The 17,121-nt window shown below is 38.5% G+C and overlaps 1 protein-coding gene across 22 annotated transcripts in view; it reads right to left on the bottom strand.

The window, feature by feature from the left end:
• ZBTB20 (zinc finger and BTB domain containing 20) overlaps window positions 1-17,121 on the bottom strand; it is a 784,241-nt gene that overhangs the window by 183,517 nt on the left and 583,603 nt on the right. The window contains exon 8 of one of the 22 annotated variants that reach the window (XM_059921074.1): window positions 3,086-3,140. The exons of the other annotated variants lie outside the window; for them this stretch is intronic. The gene's annotated coding sequence lies outside the window, so the exon portion shown is untranslated. The remainder of the gene's footprint in view (window positions 1-3,085; window positions 3,141-17,121) is intronic. 22 annotated transcript variants of the gene reach the window in all.

Genomic DNA, 17,121 nt, shown 5'->3' with positions numbered 1-17,121 from the left:
AATAATTTCTGTTACTTAAGCCATCCAGTTGTGTGGCACTTTGTTATGGCAGCCCTAGTAAACTAACACATTTAATAAATAAACATCTTTGAGTATGCTGGAATACTAAGTAGCTCATTCACTCATCAAGTCCTGAATTGATACCTACTATGTGCTAGACACTGCTCTAGGATACGAGGATGCATGGTATATATGAAAAGCTCAAACAATATTTGTTGAATGAATGAATAAGAACTTCATCATGTTACTGTATTTTTTTGAATACTAATAAGCAGTTAATCTATTAATCAACATAGGATTGATTGAATGCCTGCCATTTATTCATTGATCAAATATTTATGGAATACCTACTATGGGTCAAATAACATTCTAGGCACCAAGGATAAAGTTATAGATAGGACAAGTTCTCCACTTTCATGGAACTTAAATTCTAATGGGGGGAACAGACATCAAACATGAAAACAAGTGAAAAAATTATGTAATTTTACTCTGTGCCCCACATTGACAATCACAAGCATTTATTCTGTAAACCCTCTAACTCTTGAACAATGCCCAGGGCAGTACTAAGACTTAAAAATATTCCTAAATACCATGCCCTGTTATTTCCCTTACATTCCTGCAGTCTACATATAAGCCTGAAATATCCCTAAGGTTAATGACCTTAAGCAGTTCTTTAGACTTTCTGATTTAATAATAGTTTTAGGAGTTTACACATTACTTCAGAGTCTACAAAATAAAGATCAACATGATAAAGTCCAAGTGTGGAGGTAGGGTAATCCACAGGCAGTGCACAGGTGAAAACTGTTTGAGCAGGACATCCCCAAAGCTGGCTTTCTCAGTCAGTCAATGTCATTCAACACGTATTTCTTAAGCACCTCCAGTGTGTCAGCCCCTGTGCTGAAGATAGCAGAACTGTGGGCAGAGGAGGCATGGTACTGACCCCCATGGAGCCTACATTGTAAAGGGAAACACCTGAACGGCTAAGTTCATAGTCCGTTTCTTAATTACGATTGTGATGAGGTTGTGTGAAGAGAGCTAGAAGAACTCCTGGGTTAGGGGACCTGGCCGTGAGAGCTTTGTGAGAAGCTTCCCTGAGGAAGTGGTACCTCAGTACTGGCTTTGGGGCTGGCGTATGGGTCTTTGTTTGAGCAGGGATCACAAAGTCTTATGTTTCTTCTTCCTCATTTCCTTTCATCCACGTGCACACATTTCAAATACTTAAAAGTATTCTTCAAATACACTAAGAACACCAAAACTAAACACAAGAGAAGGACTCTCCAGAGGAAAGAGGCCAAAAATAGAAGGGAAAAATACCCCTAATCTCACCATTTGTTTTGAAAACACCCAAAAATGATTAAAACACATTATAAACTAAAACATATGAACTAATCACTTGCCAAGTTTCATTTTTAAATCATAGCCATTTTTGAGGTTCCTAAACTGAAAAAGAGTCTTTAATATGAACTTGTGTTTTTCTTTTCTTGGCCCTCAGTTGGCTTGAAGCATTTGCTGTTAAGCTGTATGGAGGGAAAGGGATCCAGCTGGTCAGGAACACATGGCATACCTCCCCTAGAAGGGAAGTGCCGTGAGATCAGGCCTTTGTCTATTCGTAGTTATATCCTTAATACACAGAAGAGTGCCTGGAAGATAGTAGGGACTCAATAAATACCTGCTGAATGGCTAACTGAATGAATATCCTGGGCCTCTGAAGGAATTCTCCAGCTCTCTTTCCTTACCCAAGCCGCATCTTGCTTTAAGTCAGTGGTCCTCGGGCAATTTTTGCTCCCATAGGGGACATTTGGCAATGTCTAGAGACATTTTTAAGTGTCAAGACTGGAGAAATTGCTACTGGTATCTAATGGGTAGAGGCCAGAGATGCTGCTAAACATTCTACAATGCACAGGATAGCTCTGCATAACAAAAATGTATCTTTCCCCAAATCTCAACAGGGCCAAGGCTGTAAAACTCTGCCTTAGGCCCTTTTTACTAGTGGGCTGTACTTGGGAGTATGGCCCTCCATATATTTGGGAGAAGTTCAGTCCTACTGTATTTGGGAGTATGGTCCTCCATATATTTGGGAGAAGTTCAGTCCTAGAGGAAGCAACCAGATGGATGAAACCTTGTTTCATCCTCATTCCCTTCATGAACTGCCCCCCCTGGGACTTTTGACCCCACTGGGTCAATATGCAGTTGCTGGAGAAACCACTTGAAAAAGTCTGTCTCTACAATGGTGGGGAATAATTTTTACAGTGTATTGGTAATTCCCCTGAGCTTACCTAAGAATATAGCCTAATTTAAATAAAATGAGCTTGTTTAGAGTCTAGTCATGTGTCTGTAAGAAAAAGAATGTCCTCCCCTAATTCAACCAGTTTCTCCATGTCTGATCAGGGTGTGCACACCAGTCTAGCTTTATAATAAATAAGATCAACTTCAAGAATCCCCCAAAACCCTATAATGTGCCTGTAGAGAGACTGGGTTTATAGCATTTCCTCTGCTCCCTTCTTTGCCTTGTGTATTAAAATAGTAGTATCTGATTCCAGTTTCAGTGGGGGAAACTTCCATGGTGCCAGAGGAGTACATGCACCGATTTCCTGCCAATGATGGTTGCTCCAGGAATCTTGGTGTTGTGGCATGTGTCCTAGTTACCATAGAGACCGCATACACTAAGAGTGTAACATTATGATTGGTGGGGAAGATACATTTTGCAGAAGCTTTTTGGAGGGAGAAAGAGAAGACAAGAGAAAGAAAGTGAGACTGCCAATAAAGAGGCACAGCAAAGAGAAGTCCCTGACCATCACAGATTCTAGAAATTCGGGACCACAGAGATTACAACTACTAATATAAGACCAACATAAACTTTCCCCCAAAGGCTGCCTCCATCAGGAAAATTTCAAGTATGAGGAGAAAGAACTGATATAAAATATTCTAAAACAAAAAAAGTAAATAAATGAACCTACCAAGGTCTAGAGGTGACAAAAGTGGTATGGCAAGAAAACATTTTTAAGTGATTCAAGGCAAGGAAAAAAAAAGAAATCTAAGAGAAAAATAAAATTGAAAGTTACATTCCTGAGGATGGCTGACTTACAGAGAGGCTGGCTGGCAAGGAGTAACTTAAGTTCTGAGTGCCTATGTTTCATGCCCTGAAAGTGGAAAGAAAAAGAATAAAGATGAGTCCCCTCTCTTTTTTTAACAAGGGTCTCCTTAAACCTCCCAATGGTTTGACGTTATAGCAGATGAATACACGCTGGTCACAGAAAATCTGACAAAAACTCTTAGCAAATACATAAATTAGGGGACATTGTTCACAATGCAAATAGGCTCATTCCATAGTTTCATAAAATAATGAGAGCTTAAAGTGCACTGACAGTGTGCTTTCATGTACATACTAATTCTCTGCATACAATTTTGAGGTATAGTGTTTTTACAGAGATCAAGGCATGTCTGCAATGTAAAGGGTCCAAGTGTTGAATTGTAGATGTTTTTAAATAGAAAGGAAGGCTGGAGATAGGATGTGGGTTGGTGTAGGGGACGAGTAGGAATGAATTTAGGAGAAAACCAGTCTAAGGAAATGTCAGATAAGTGATTATGTCCAGGTCCTTGACCTCTAGGTCTATGTCTGGTAATGTTTTATTACACATACTTCAGCCTAATATATCCACTGCCCACTGGAAATCCCTGTTTCCAAATTTTAATTATCATCAATATATTAATAATCTCTGAAATCTATATCTCAAGCCATTAGTTCTCAAATCTACATCTTGAGCCATTAATTCTGACCTCTAGCCCTCTATATCAAATGACCTACTTGACAATTCCAACTGGATATCACAACATGTCCAAAGCTCAATTATCTTCTCCTTTATAGTTTCTCTCCTTCCTATGTTCTCTATGTGAGCAAATAGCATCAATATTCACCCATATGCCCAAGGCCCATACCTGGGAATCATCACCCCTCAAATAATCACCAGATTTGTAATTCTAATGTAATTTCTTTTAATAACCAACGGAGGCTTTTGTGCATAGAAAGCAATATTAACAGTTAATTGGGTTTTAAACTATTATGTGTGTGCATGTGTGTACCTATCTATATACACATATATTATTCTATTTAATAATCTAATAATTTTTTAATAAAATAAGAAAAAATGCTTTCAGGAAGGGTGAGGTTACTAGGCAGAAAATTTGGGACCTCAAACTATTTCAGTAGTTGGGACCTCAACTATTTTGGGAAGAATGAGAGTTAGGATCTGATCTGGGAGCACCTTCCAGAATGATTCTTTAGGGTCACCAATGAACACACCAAATATTCTTATAGTGACTATGATGATGAGGGGTTCTAAGTCAACATCCTACAAAGGGAATTTTACAACTCATGTCCTCTGTGTTCAAGTTCCACTCTTATCCAGTTCTTTTATAATCACTTTCCACTTTATAGCCTGACAAAGGTAGACAGCATTTTGTTTTCTCCATCAATCAGGTTTCTTGACTCTGGTGACCTTTTACTTGATGATGTTTCTCACACTTCTAGGTCTCTTGCTCCCACTGCACCACATTAGCTTAGGCCTCCATTACCTGTCACTTGTAATATGGTAACAGTCCGTTGTACTATGTTCTCTTACATTTCTGAGCCTTTGCACATGTCATTACCTGTGTCTAGCACAGCCATATTCCCTGATAAGCATTTAACAAATGAGAAAAAAAATGCTTTAGATGTTGCTGCTTTGGGTACTAAACAGAAATAGTGGCCTATCTAATATTCTGGATAAACCTGCACAAAGTGCTCTTACTTTCAAAATTAATTTTGAAGAATGAAAATTTTGCCATGGAGAATCACGGGCCAATGATACAATTTTAAGTTTTGCATCTAATAAAAACATCTGTAAACTCAGAGAAAGAAGCACTCATTTTTTTCTTCAATTCATCCAGCAAGTATTTCCTTAACACCCTTTATATACCAGGCACTATTCTAGACACTGGGGATTTCTTAGAATGTAAAACAGACCAAAAAAAACCCCACCAAGATACAAACCCCTGCAATCATGGGGCTTATATTCTATGACAAGGTGAAATAAATATGTAAATAAAATATTTATCCGAAGGGAATAATTGCTATGAAGAAAAATGAAGCAAAGGAAGGGGGTACAATTTTAAATATGGTTGTTATGAAAGGTCTTACTTAGAAGTGAAAATTGAGCAAAGACCGGAAGACAGTGAGCAAACAAGACTTATCTGGGGAAAGCACTGCAGGCGGTGAGAAAAGCAAGTGCAAAGGCCCCGAGGTGAAATCATGTATGGTAGGTGAGGAAAGCAAGGAGGTCAATGAAACTTGAGAGGAGTGAGTGAGGGATCAAGCGCTAAATGAGGACACAGAATTAACTGAGGAAACTGAACGTTTAGGGCCTTGTGGACTACTCTAAAGGCTTTGGTTTTTCCTCTGGGTAGATGGGGAGCCATTAGAAAATTCTGAGCAGAGGAGAGACGTGGTCTGACTTAAATTACTTTACATGCATTACAAAGAATCACCCTGGCTACCATTTTGAGAATAGACTGTATGTGGCAAGTCCAGAAACAGAAAAGATACAGATAGGAGGCTATTGCAATAATCCAGGTAAGAGATGATAGTCGCTTGAGTCAGGATAGCATGGTGGTGAGGATGAGAAGTGGTAAGATTCTGGATGTATTTTGAAGGTAGAACTGCAGAATTTGTTGATAGGTTGGATTTGTGAGATAAAGGGCTGGGAGGGAAATAAAATTTTGACTTGAACAACTCTAAAGATGGAGATGCTATTTACTACAGAGGTGGGGAAGAATGCCTATTTGTCAGGTAAAACAAGGAATTCCATGTGGGGATGTCACGTTTGTGGTTCTCATTAGACTTCCAGTGGAGATTTTGAGTAGGCAGTTAAATATGTGAGCCTAGAATTCACATATTCTAGCCTAGGGTAAAGGCCTGGACTAGAGATACAAACTTGAACCGTAAGCTTAGGTATGAATATTAAGGAAGTGAACAGAGATTAAAAAAGAGGTTCAAGGACTGAGCCATAGGACGCTCCAGTGTTTACATGTTGGGAAATGAGAATGTATCAGCCAAGAAGAGTGAGAAGAAATGGCCTGTGAGGTAGGAAAGAAATCAGGTGAGTGTGGGGGACTGAAAGCTAAGGGAAGAACAGGTTTTAATGGAGAAAGAATAACAAGCCATGTAAGCAATGCTGAGAGATCAGGAAAGACTGCAAATTGCTTGATGGATTTGGCAACATGGAAGTCACCAACAGTGTGAACTGCTTTACCACGTTGGTGGGTGCAAAGCTAATTAGAGAGGGATCAAGAAAGAATTAGAGAATAGGATTATTGGAGAGTGTTTATAGTGAGTACCATGACATTTCTTGAGAAGTTTTGCTATAATGGGAATCAAAGAAATGGGACAGTAGTTACAGGGAGTGTGGGATCATAAGAAAGTATTTTTTAGGGCGAGAGAAATGACAACATTCTTGTGTGCTGATAGGAAAGATTTGGTAGATAGGGAAAATTGATCAAGGAAGAGAAAGGGGAGATTTTTCAGGAGCACGGTGGATGAGTGAGTGAGAGGCGCGGGGTCTAATGCACACTGAGGGGTAGGTTGAACAGGAGCAGGCAGAGTTTATCCACAGTTACACGAGAGAAAGCAGAATATGTGGATACAGATGCAGATGGGAGCGTAGGTGTGATGGGGAGTGAGTGTTTGTGCAAGTTCTTTTTTCATTGCTTCTATTTTCTCAGTGAAGTAGGAAAGAGGGTCCTAAGTTGAGAGTAAGGACGGGGAAGGAGGTGTTGGAAGTTTGAGAGAGGGAAAGATGAGAAATATTCTCGTAGTGGCATGGGAAAGTGAATGGACAGGGAAGTGTCATGTAATTACATGGCAGCACTAAGAGCTTCTCTGAGTGATCATGAGTTTAAAGTGAGAGTCATCAGTTTACCTGTGTGCTTTTCTCCAGCCTCACTCAGCTGGCATACAGGCCTGGAATAGATGGGGAGTTGCATATGATCGGTGTAGTTGAGATTTGCCAGTTGAGAGGACAGTGAAGCAAGAGAAGATTGAGGGAGTTAAGGGTGTATGCAAAGAAATGATTAAAATCATCGTCCATGGAATCTAGGCTACATAAGGAAGGGGAAATATGAGGGGCTATGGGTAGAATCAATGTATTGGAGGCCCTAGTAGGCTTCAGGGATTGTTGTAATAGAGGGAACAGTGGGATTGGGTTGGAGAGTGGGATGCTTGAAATTGAGGTTATGGAAAATTTGTAATTATTAGTAAATAAAAGGTCAAAAGTAAAACCATGGGAGTGAGTAGCTATGGTAGGGTAGAGGACAGATCATGAGAGAATTAAGGAATTGAGAGGCAAAGTATTGGAAGGGTTATATATTTAGACACTGAAATGACCGAGAATTGTGATGAGGTAGAAATGAAAAGAGCGTTAGTGAGCCAGTGGCTAAAATCCTCAAGAAACTGGAGGTGGCAACCAGAGGTATAGTCGATCACTCCAATGAGAAGGGGTATGGGGACAGTGAGCTTTCCTACCCACTCCCCAGCTTTTCCCCTCTCTCACTTTCCATCTTCCCAGCTTATATGACTGGCATTAGCAAACTTTTAATTTCCCAGACTAGCTAGCTATAAACAACCCGTGACTTCCCTTTGTTCTTTCTATCTGAATTACTTCCAAGTCTGAAGAATTTCCACTTTCAAATATTTACTCTACTTTCTCCCCATTTTGGGCCATAACTACTCTTGCCAATCACTCTTTTTTCTACAACTCAGTTTAATGTTCTTTATGGTATTAATCATCATCAGAAATTATCTTGTTCATTTATTTGTTTGTTTTTTGTTGGAGGGAGGTTCTATTTTCCCTCATTAGAATATAAGTTCTGGAAGGGGGAAAAGCCTTGACTGTTTTGTGTTTGAAATATAATATCCCCCTCAATAAATATTTCTAGAATGAATTAATGAATGGACCCCTGTCACATGCTGATGAATCCTAATTTTCTCAGGTTCACACACTGGCCTTACTTTACTTACTACCTCTTTCTACTTCCCCTCCTGCTCAAACCAACCATTTCAGCAGTTAAGGGTATTATACTGCTCCCTCCAAACATCCTGTTAATTTCTATCCTGATGATTTCATCATATTTCTCCCCTGCTTTTAATGTCAGCCCCCCACACACCAATTCTTCAAGGCTCAGCTTGGGTCTCATCTCCTGGATGGCTTTTCCATGATTACTCTGAGACCTGCTGATTTCTCCCTTCCCGAAAATCCTGCTATGCCTAATAATGTCAGCTGCTTTATTTTTTGTAACTGTTTAAGGGGTGTTAATCTTATCTTTTCACTTTGAACACAGGTTTATTTTTGGCTCAGGGATCTTGACTTACATCTATGGTACACTCTGTAAGAATTAACATAACATAGGACAGATAATGAATGTTCCAAAAAATACCACGGCTTCATTGGATAGTTTCATTGACTTCTATCTTCAACAATCTGACAAACTTGACTCCTTTCCCACCTTTCATTCTGCTTTTTGCTAAATCTTACTAATCTTCTTGCTGTACCGATATTGTCTTCAGGACCATGCCCTCTGTCCACCATGCAGAGTTCTACACCCTTGCATTGCAATTTCCATAACTAAATCATTGTCTTTGCCATTATTGTTCCTGGAGATTCTTGGCAATTTTAGTACGTTCAGGACATAGCTGCCAAGATCATCTTTCTTCTTGGTTGATTTGAATCTTTCTTTAAAAAGAAATCATTGCAGTTCTTTTTCATCAAACTTTATGTATCCCCTTGGGATTTATTTTTCCTTGGCTCCATCGTTGGCCTGGTCCTTCTCTACTTTCTCTAACTGTGTTCAGTCCCTGCTTCTCACTCGATTTGCCCTTTGTCTCATTTGAAGGAATCGGTTTTCACACCTTCTTTCAAACCACCCAGTATATTTAGAATAACTTCTCAAATAATATAAAATTTATAATATTTACGAATAAGTGACACAATGCCAAGATATTCTGTCTCTTCTTTCAAATAACATCTGAAGATGCACCTGTACCACTGAGTTCTATATTTAAGATATTGAATAAGTATCATTCATCCATCTGCTTTCATTCTGTCTTGCATTTTTCAGGACCTGCTTAAGAGTTGTATCGTGAGGTCTTTGGGGCTGGGGACTGTCTGGCATAGTTCACAAACTGGCCTCTGCTCTGTATATTCATGTTTCTTTAACAAATAATAAATAATAATAATAGCCCATTGTGCTTTTTTACATTCCAGGCATAAGACGCTGGAAAAAGGAAAACTAATAACCAGGGATTATAATAGAAACACTGAAACAAGACTAACCTTTTGCCAGGTTTTGCTACGGTAACACAGACTTCTATCGGCCTATATTCTAATAAATAATTACCTACTTAAGTCATTTGTAAATTGTTCCTTTGCCAACATTATGTATCATATCACATGCCTATGTGGTTTTTAGGACAGGGAAAAACAACTAGAACATTACAGCTATGTGGGGGATCGGAGCAAAAGCAGCAAAATAAGAGGTTTACTCTGCTGGGTGCACAGTTTGTAAGAATTAGTCTCACAAGTAGAACTACTTGACAGAATACATGCCTGCTTTCCCGCTCCCCTCCTCTCCCTCCCCTTCTCTTCACCACTCCAGATCTCTCCTCAATAACGGAAGACTTTCTTTCTTTTCCTTCTCCTCCTTCTCCTTCTTTTTTAAAAATTCTAGGTGGGAAGTGTACCATTTTGTATGAAAACCCTGTTTTTCCTGTGAGTGTAACAAATGTTCTGATTGAAGTTGCTCTGTGAGAATGGCTGTGTGTGTAAGGGACGAGGAGGGGACTCCGTACTTATCCACAGATGAGCCACATTTAAACTCCAGTTTTCAAATGAAGACAAAAATGTTATACCATTGCCTTGTTACTGCAGTGGCCACTAGATGGCAGGTCCAAAAAATCTGATTCGCACCTCACAGGAGGGCAGTTCTTACATAGGAAGTAGAGTAATTCTGGCACTCAAGCACTGGTTTATCAATAAGCCTTTGTTGCTTGCCAAAACACTGGGTGGATAAGACAATATCCATGTTACTTCACAGGGCTGCAGTGAGAAGGAAGCCCTTTGATATCTAGGCTTGTACAGCATTGCCATCACATACTCACACATCCAGACACAGCTAGATCTTTGGACTTCTATTAACAGACTTTCTCAGACCTGGTTTTTATAAATGTTCAGTTGTATTTCATTATCTAATGGTCTTCGCAATACCTTGCCATAATCTCAGGGGTATAAAAAGTAGTTGTCTAATCTGCCTCCGTAAGAACACATGGAAAAAAGACTGTCAAACAGGTTGGGGGTATATGTAACTGCACTCTGTACCACTTAGCAGTACATATTTACCAGTAATTCCAATTTAGTATTTTCTATTTCTATCTCTATATGTCGATCTATATCTGTATTTAATATACCAGAGGCTGGCTACATATTCACGTAAATTGTTTCGGAAAAGAGAATGTTTGCATATAAAAGATCTACTATTTAATAGGAAAAACAATTAAGCCCTATGATTGAAATGGATATGAGTAAATTTAGAACAAATTCTTTGCTGTAACCAGTGTCATTTCCTTTTTCCTGCACTGAGATGGAAGACTTCTAGAAGTGGATCTTATGATACTATAAAAGAAGTCATTCTTAGGCCAGTTATTCTGAAGATAGAGTTCATCTCTCCCTTCATGATATTTTTCATGATACTAGATTATCCTGGTGTAAGTGATTTGACTACCTGGACATTGAGTACTTTTCTTTACCTTTTAATTAAAGAGTTGATCTTATGATTTTTAAAAGTAAAGAATCACAAGTTCTGAGACAATTTATCCTTCTCACTTGAGAAAACATGTTCTAAAGTCAAATTTATTTCTGTACAAAAGTTGTGACATGCATTTTGATATACATTTAAGCATCCATGCCAATTAAAATTCTGTAACAATGAAAGCAACACAAACTCAATTATAGCCATACAACTCACTCATCACTCACCTTTTGTTCCCTCTTTCTTTTAAAATTTAGGTAAGAGAATAATTGTAAACATGTTGATTTCCTCTACCCTTGCTCTGTATATTTGGACGGTTAAATGTCTACATGAGACATGTGAAGAAGAGGACATATACGCTGGTCTTCAGAATAAGAAACAAGCTTTTCTTTTTCATAAGGAATAAATATGGACTATACTGATTACAGAAGAGATTTTACATCAGCACTAGATGACTTCCTTTCGTTTGGCAGTAGAATTTAAATACGATGACAGAAACAATTTATGATGAAGCTCCATGGTTATTTCTACATAATTGTGGTGAATGGAATTTAACCTCCTTTTTTCACCCCACCAAAAATGCTAAAGCTTGTGCTTCCCTCACAGAAAAAGCACTGGAATGGAAGCTGAGGCCTGGGCTCTACCCTGGTTTTGACAGTGCTTCACGGGGTGAGACCCAGAGGGTAAGGCCTCCCCGGGCTCCTCTTCTTCGCCTCTGAAATGAGGCTTTAAGGAGAAAGTCCGTGATCCTTCTCTGCTTTTACATTCAATAGCCAGTGAAGTAAATTACCATGTTTTGCAGATTTTTTTTTTTTTTCTCAGAAATAGACTAATTTTCTCAGATGAGAGAACAATGTTGTTAAGGAGTTTGTATTGAAAGCTAACATGTCCCAACCAACATTGTGGATCTGACCCATGGAGGGGAAGCTGGAATTGCTTCTTCCTTCGACCCCTCCTTTCCCCTTTCTGCATCACTCTTCCACGGACTCCCCCATTGTCTGTAAGTCTAAGTCCTACCCCAGAGGCCCTCCCTGACCCTTAGGCAGTCACTGGCTAATTATTCAAAAAAACCTTTATTTTTTTCTCTTAGATATATAACCAAACTCCATTTCCCAGCCCTTCCTGCAGACAGCTACAGCCTTGTGACAAAATTCTGGCCAGTGGGATGTCAGCAGAAGTGACATGTGCTGCTCCAGGGCTAACCCGTAAAAGTTCCTTTGCAATTATTGCTCTCTCCCTTCACCAGTCTTCTGACTGGATGCCACACCCAAGGTGACCTTGGAAGCTACATGCTGAAGATGACAGAGCTTCGGCCAACCTGGATCCTTGACCAGTCTTTACTTGAGCAACAGATAAACTTTTATATTAGGCCACTGAGACTTGGAGGTTTATGCATTATGGAAACTAATATTACCTTAAATAAGAAGCCCTCTAAACCAGAGATTGGCTCTCCTTCCAAGACATTTTATTTATGTCTCTTTGATCATGTTTTCATCTTGTAATGGATTCTTTATACTGATATGTAAGATCTTCGAGGACAGTATGTGTTTTATTCATTTCCTCATCCTTCACAGATCTCTAGGTAGTTGAATAAGTGCTGAATAGAACACGGCTAGTTTGGAAATTGCAGACGGTGGTAAAAGAAGTTTTGATTAAAAATAATCCTAGCTTTTTTCTTGTCCTATTTGGGTGGAAGGCAGGAATGATGAGCTTTTTCAGAGTGAAAATGTTATATTGTGACAACGGTAGCCATTTAATATATTTTGTGTGCTGCCTTCCTAATAACCATGCTCCTAAGATAAAGTGCAAATTAAATATTTTGAAAAATTTTTAAAAATACCAAAGAGGGGGATAAGTGAAGAGATAAATTGAGAAATGTGAGAACTAAGGGATAAAAAAAAAATGTCTAGAGTTACAGGGGGCTTCTACTAGCCCTATCACCTATGAAATTATAGCTATAAACTATTATCTCAAATAATACCTTACTCTCAGTGTTAGTATTGACTTCTTTTGAGCCAAATTCCTTGGACATTTTCTGTTTGATTTGTAGTTGGCTTCACCACAGCCCCTCCCTGAAACACTTCACCCTTGGTTTCCTCAATACTGGCCGGATTCTCTCATTCTCTGTCTCTGACTGTCCTTTCTCATCTTTTCTTTGGCTCTCTTTCTTATCTACTCTTTAAGCATTAGAATTTCCTAGTATTCTGGTCTGGGTCTTTTCCTCACAACTTGTCCTTGAGTCATCTCACCCAGTCTCACGGTTTCACCGACCACTTCCTAACAAGTAACTCCCGAATATCTCCGGCCCAGCACTCACTTTCTCTGTAGCTTCGGACCTGTATTGTCTATGGTGTGCTGGACATTTTAAGACATTTTAAACATCTTGCAGCAACCTTGAGTACGAGTCCCAAAACAAACCTATTCTTCCTCCTCCTGTGCTCCCTCTCTCGGTAAACAACATCGAGTTAGACACATTAAACTCTCCTTACTCTCGTCTGTCCCTGATCTAAGTTAGCTAATTAAATTCTAAATCCTAAAGTGTTTTCACAGTCTTTTTGAGATTTTTAACCTAAGTTTGAGGACTAGAGAAGTGAAGGCAGATTAAAAATAGTACTTCTTTTAACTCAATGTCAGAGACCTACCACTATGAATTTCTTCACACAAACATATAAAAAAGGCAAGAAGTATAGAATGACAAAAAGGAGATTTTCATACCCTTCCATCATACCCAAGTTACTCTGTAAACCAGCAGAGAATCATGAGAGCTGTTCTGAGAGTGAACATTCTCACATTCTGTTTCTTAAATTGGGACTGCTTTGAAGCAAAATTGAATCAATGGAAAGAAAGGATTTTTGCAGAGGTGACAGGAGCTTTGCTCACTGCTGTTCCTTCCATAACCTCTGCAAAAGAAAAGTTTAAAAAATGTCCCTAATGTCTAAACCTACAGAAATTTTAGACCTGTGGCTTTCATTCCTTCCTGGGTGTAATTGTAAGGGCTTGCATTGATTTTAAGTGTTTTATTTTCCACTGACATTCACATGAGACTTCCCCCTCATCTAATCAGTTGCTTTGATTTCTTTGTCTTAAAATTCATTCTTCAGTGTTTTGTACAGTTCTTCAACATTAATAATAACCGCCTATAGCAACTGTGGTCCTTTCTCTTCCCCTGGTGATATATTTATCATCTATTACACAAACTCCTCTTTGCTTCCTCCTTTGCACCACCAGCTCTAACATCTTAAATTTTCATTTGACATACTGCTTACCTAAATTATTTCATGTGTGTTCCCATCCATGGAAATTCATTTTTGTGTGACATAAATCCTTACCCTATTCTATTTCACAGTAATAAAACTTTATACTGAATTGCCAAAGAGATAGGTAACCAAGCACGCAGTTTAAATTAAGTGCAAGATACACATGTTTGAATATTCTTCTCTCTGTCTAAGATGTATAGAGACAGGTCCTGCTTGTGTCTGAGCACCCTGCCATGTTACTCAAATTGCGGGGGTTAAACCACGTAAGAACAGGTTTCTCACTTTGAGTCAAAAGTAACTGCTGCTATGAAAAAATAAAAAGCACAGTAATGAAATCATATGTGCATTAAAAAAAAAAATCTCTTCTAAATAATGGTTATGATTGGGTACAGTCTATGAAAGAAGCAGCTCCTGACTTGAGCACATGCCAGTGAGATTAAAACTCATCCAGGGCTGGCATTCTCATTGTTGTCCCTTAGCACCTTCAGTGGTTTCCAGTCTTCGCCCATGCTAACCTTTGCTAGTTGTTGTAGCCATGGTAAATACCCTGTTTATTGGATTTTATTAGGATTTAAAATTTTGACATTTGGAAAAAGCACAATCCTTCTTTTCCATCCTGTCGTTTTTAATGTATAAGTGTCCAGGCTTTTTCCAGTTTTAAGTTTCTCTCTCCTAGCTTCAGAAAATTATAATTTTGGAAAGTCACAATTATATTGCTAGTTTGTGGCCAGAACATTATCAATTCCATATAACAAAATTTTAGTCTGAGGCATGATTCATAAAACTTAAGCACCAAAGTTTACTTCTGTTCCAGTTACTTGGCATTTTTGGTGAAATGAGTTTTGGTCTGAATCACCCATTTAACTATGTTGATTCTCTACCACTTTTGGTGATATAATAGTTATAATGCTAGATATCTGCATAGCACTGTAAAGTTTTCAAAGTGCTGCCATATACACAGTTCTTACTTGACACGTTGTATTATAAGCAATCAGATATTACAGCCATTTTATAGATAAAGAAACACAGGAACAGAGAGTATTACTCTGGATCACACATGGTTAGCAGCAAGGCCAGAACAAACTCCTATTCCAGGGTTCTTTCCACTATATCACATTATTATTGTTTTTATTATTTACTTACCATTGCATACTTATTACTGCTTTTCAAATATCCGATCATCACATCCTTCTCTGCACTGCACTAATATTGTAACCCTATTGTATTTGATCTCTTTACTAGGTTGTACCCACCCTTCCAGTTCCCTACAGCCCTCACTAGACTGTGAGCTACTCCAGGACAATGTTTCATCCGTGTTTGTATCTCTAGCCCCTGGTGAGATCCTACCATGTGTTTGCCAAGTGACTGTGCGGTAAATATTCACATTCTCTTAGTTGTAAACTGTTTTCAACCCACGATTTTTAAAAATACGATATAAAGGTTAGTATTATCTAAGAGGAAGGCATTTCATCCATGTCACAAGTAGGAGAATGGAAAAATCAAGCGAGTGAATGTGGTTTATTTGAGAGTATCGGTGAGTCAGTGACAGAGATAGGAAACAAAAAGCAACCCAGGGGTCTTCATGCTCAGGCTACATCTCTACCACCACAGCCAAACTTACTGGGACCAGACAGACTGTGGGGACTGTGTAAGCAGCGTGAACAGTATTTCCACATCCCTTGGGCAGGCTATTATTGTTGAAAAGAACTGTGGCAAACTGGACATTTTGTTCCCTTCTAATTTATCTGTGTTCCTGTAGCCATGTCTCCACTTCTAAACACTAATCACTTCTCTAGGTGAGCTTAAGTACCTAATTATTAAGAGCCCTCCAAATTTCTAGTGCCATCTTCAATACAGTTAGTGCCCTTTCTGTCCCATTTGCCCCCTGTGCTTGGTACTGAATCAGTATAGCAAATATCCCTAATGAAGAATCATGACACAGGGTTAAATTTACAAATTAAGCAATTCCTTTAGTTTTTATGTCGATTCCTTTCATCTTTGAATCCCCATCCTCCATTTGCTTAAAATACATCCCACTGTGAAACTAAAAAAAACAATGCTACTATGACAGTTCAAAGAGAAATACTGAAACCTAGGCCATTTTCCAGAGACGCGTCTCACCTGTAAGCTCTTGCATATAGCATCAGATAACCTAGTCTTCCAGGGAATGGTAGGACAATACATTAGCAGATTTAATATTAATCTCCAGAATCCCAGATTTATTCCCGTCCAGGTTAAGTGCTCTTTTGATTATTATAGCAAAAAATAATACAAAAAATCGATTACAACCATTAATGGAGGCTTAAAATATTAACTTCCATAGCTTTAACCCAATATCTATAATTAAATGCAGAAAAGCTAAGTTAATGTAATGTTAAGGTTGAGCTTCTAATTGCACAAAAGTCATGAAATTTAAAATTAAGGTTTCTAGTGCCACTCTCTGTTAGTTCTACAACATTCCTCATATGATTTTCTACAATATATGTTTCATTTAAATGTGTCTGTGATAGAGTTCCTAAGAAAGAATATAAAGTACAATAGATTAGAATTCAACTCTTAGATGTCTGCTTAGAGTTTTATGTAATCAAAAGTACTGGAAAAGTGCAATTAGTTTAAAATTACAGTGCCCCATTTGAGTGATTACCATATCCTTGTTTAGGAATTTGTCCATTTCCCCTATAAATCCTTTAACTTTCACTTCTAGCCATCCCCTGGAGAAGAAAAGAGAATTTATGTAAAAACAAAACCAAAACAACCTGTGGGCTGGGATAGTACATATGGGTCTGTTCTTTAAATATATGACAAAAGGTATTCATGTGAAACTACTACTTAAGAGAGTAACTTGGAATATTCAACTTTATGGGAACATCTAATAGGACAAGCCAAGGCTCCAGAGATGGGTAGATAGGGATTCAAGTCCTTTTAATGCTACTTACTAGCAAGCTGACTTTGAGCAAATTACCTAACCTCTCGCAGTCTTGTTATCAGAGTCATTATACCCACTTTGTAAGGTAATTGTGAAGATTAAACG

The sequence above is a fragment of the Balaenoptera ricei genome, chromosome 4, assembly GCF_028023285.1.
Source record: "Balaenoptera ricei isolate mBalRic1 chromosome 4, mBalRic1.hap2, whole genome shotgun sequence".
NCBI lineage: Eukaryota > Metazoa > Chordata > Mammalia > Artiodactyla > Balaenopteridae > Balaenoptera > Balaenoptera ricei.
This window is presented reverse-complemented; position numbering and strand designations above follow the sequence as displayed.